The sequence below is a fragment of the Carcharodon carcharias genome, chromosome 8, assembly GCF_017639515.1.
Source record: "Carcharodon carcharias isolate sCarCar2 chromosome 8, sCarCar2.pri, whole genome shotgun sequence".
In the NCBI taxonomy this organism is placed as follows: domain Eukaryota; kingdom Metazoa; phylum Chordata; class Chondrichthyes; order Lamniformes; family Lamnidae; genus Carcharodon; species Carcharodon carcharias.
In genome coordinates, this window is record NC_054474.1 from 165,339,399 (window position 1) to 165,342,545 (window position 3,147).

A 3,147-nucleotide genomic window follows, 5' to 3' on the forward strand; every position below is an offset into this window, starting at 1 on the left:
CGATTCCATTCCCCTCCCTGGCCAGGGGTTCGGGCTGAACTAAGCTATTCACAACCTTGGGGTCCTATTTGATCCTGAACTGAGTTTCTACCTCTGTGTTCAATCCATCACAAATAGCACCTGCCTTACTTTAGTAAAATGTCCCAATATGAGTGGAATTCGACAAGAAAATTGAGCACAAAAGCATCAAAAGAAAATATTAGGAGGGGTGACTAAAAGCTTAGGTCAAACATATAGGGTGGAATCGTCCGTGCCCACTGGCGTGGGGTGTGTTTGGAAACGTGAGCAGACAATATGGCATTGGGAACCTGATTGTAATACATCTGCATATCATTATGAGGCCAGCCTGCCAGAATCATCTCTACACACCCCCCCCGCAACCCCCCACCGCCTCCCGCTGGATCGTCTGCACGTCAATGTATTTCACAGCAGCCTTTTTAAGGCTGGACTTGGAGAGCTGCACTTTGAGGGGGACTTGGAGGTGAGTGCACAGTAACATTGGACTTCAAGGTTGAGATGTGTTGGAGATGTGGGGGGCAAGGGCTGCCCTGCAGTTGAAGGTAGTGCAAAAGGACATTGTGGGGGGGGGAAGCAGCCACGCATTAGGGAAACCTTGTATAAAATGGCCATTCCTCTGCAGCTGAGACTGTTCAGGCGCAGCCACATTGACATGTTTGGAGTTGGGCCTCTAGCTTATCTGACCACTCAAGCAACGCAGGGTGATGTAAATGCCACCAAATGCTCCGGAGCTTCTCACCCCTTAGGCATCGACTGCAAGCTAATGAGCGTTTTAGTGGACTGCAGAACAGTTGGATGACTGGGCACCTTGCACAATCTCCTTGTTAAAGCTGGACATGGGGCAGTCACTGCTGGAGGCGATCACAGCCCTTTGCAAATTCATCATCCCAGTTTGGACCAGCCCCACCATGGCTTAAGCTAACAGTGCAGCCTTGCAGTGTGTGTTAGGGGAATGCCTGTGCCTGAGCTGAGAGCACAGCCTGCAGTCCAATGGGTGAAGCTGCTGCCAATCAGTCAGGCGGAGTGAGGTGGAGGTGGGTGGGGTTTCGGGCAGCCATGCAGCGCACTGAACTCTGGCCATCCAAGTGGTGTCCAGCACTCTCCAGGATGCATTAAGGGGCCTTCAGACTTAACCAAGGGGGGTTCTTAGTACACCCAAGCTAACCCACATCTCCCTTTCTCTCATCCTGCAGAGGGAGAACATCAGGAGCATGGAGCTTGGTGACCTAGCTGTGTGCCTCGTGGCGTACAGAAAGTGGAGACAACTGAAAAGAGAGCAACTGAGGTGCCTGGCTGGACAGAGGGAGGAGCAGCTGGGACTCCTGCACACGCTGCTGAAGAGCCACAGCCAACTGTCATTGGTCAGCACCTAGGCAGACCCAAGATGTATAGATGCCGCCTATCATTCCTGCAGATAACTGAGAGCCAGTGTCACCAAAGATTGCACATGTCCAGGGAACTGGTCAGTCACATCTGCCACCTGCTGCAGGATTTGGCACCACAGGGGCATGGAGGGCATCCACTGGCCAGTGGCTGTGAAAGTGACCGTGACGCTCAATTTCTATGCCAGTGGTTCCTTTCAGGGCTCCACAGGTGATCCCTGTGGGATGTCACAATCCGCCACCCACAAATCCATCCATGAGGTCACAGATGCCATCTTTGCGAGGGTACACAACTTTGTGCATTTCGCCTGGGACCAAGAGAGCCAGGATGCAAGAGCGCTGGGATTTACCCAGATCTCGGGTTTCCCACAGGGGCAGGGCACCATCGACTGTACTCACATGGCGCTCAGATCTCCGTGGCGACAAGGGGTCAACTATGTCAACTGCAAGGTACAGCTGGTGTGCGACCTGGCAGGGGAGAGACCATGATCATGAAGGTGGTTCTCCCCGGACAGGGCTAGCCCATTGCACTTTGGGTGTGTTGACGCCTGTGATGTCCCCAAATGCGAGCTACTCGACTGCAAGATTTGTGGAAGTGGGGGACCGTGTTCGTGCTCTCACCTGATTTGTAAATCAAAAAACAGAGTTTGTCTTTATGTCTTCCAATGGAGAGAGCTGAAACTTGCACTAGTTTCCTCTCTGCAATTCATGTTATCCTTCCTGCAATTACCCTCTCCCACTGGAAATTTGCTCCCGGATTGCCCCCGGAAGATTCACCACAGACACATCCTGCAGGACTGCACATATCTCCCAGGGAGTGTCTACCACTCCTACAACCTCAGTCAGTCACAGATCCCTGATGTCTTCCAGGGCCCACAGAAGCTGCAGGGTTGGCTCCTTGGGGACAAGGGTTATCTGCAGAAGACGTGGCTGATGACACCCGTGCGGTGACCTCAGACTGCAGCAGAGCGAGGGTATAATGAGGCTCATGCTGCAACTCGCACCTTGGTGGAGCAGAGCATCGGGATGCTGAAAATGAGGTTCCGGTGCCTGGACCGGTCTGGTGGAGCCCTGCAATACCGTCCCCAGATGTTGTCGCACATCGTGGTGGCTTGCTGCACCTTTTACATCCTGGCGCGGCCATGGGGAGAGGGGCTGGTTGAGGAGGAGATGCAGGAGATGGAGGTCTCCTCCAATGAGGAGGGCGCTGAGGATGATGAGGGTGAGGAGGTCCTTGAAGGCGACAATGACGAGGATGAGGCCCTCGCACTGGCCAGATGAAGTAGGTGCATTCGGGAGACCCTTATAGCTGCTAGATTTGCGGAGGATGATGATGATATGCAGCGACGAGACAGCAGAGATCCTCACATTGCATCTATGAATGTTTGACGCCAGTCTGGCTTATGGCAGTGCCAATACCCTCTGTGAGAATGTTCCTGTCATAGTGATGCAGTGGAGGCCCTAATAGTTGCTCGATTGCAGGAGGATGATGACAACCTGCAGTGAGGACACTCCATAGATCTTCACCCTACCTAAAAGGTGCTGAGAGCACACAGGGAGGATGATGATACTCAGTGACGCCTGCCCACGACATTCTGGCAGCAATGACCAGCACCATCGAGGTGCAGGAATCACTGATGTGTCCAGGGAGTGAGTGGCTGGACATCACTTTGGTCTGAAAGCTGCACAAAGCACAGGGAAGAGGCCCTGGACTGAGACACCTGCCTTTGGGCAGAAAGGTTTCACA

The 3,147-nt window shown here is 53.3% G+C and overlaps 1 non-coding gene across 1 annotated transcript; it reads left to right on the top strand.

Annotated features, from left to right (window-relative positions):
* The first annotated feature begins 1,861 nt into the window (after window positions 1–1,861).
* On the top strand, window positions 1,862–2,024 carry LOC121281617. The gene has a single exon (XR_005943881.1). It is a non-coding gene; the product is annotated as a U1 spliceosomal RNA (small nuclear RNA).
* The last annotated feature ends 1,123 nt before the right edge of the window (window positions 2,025–3,147 follow it).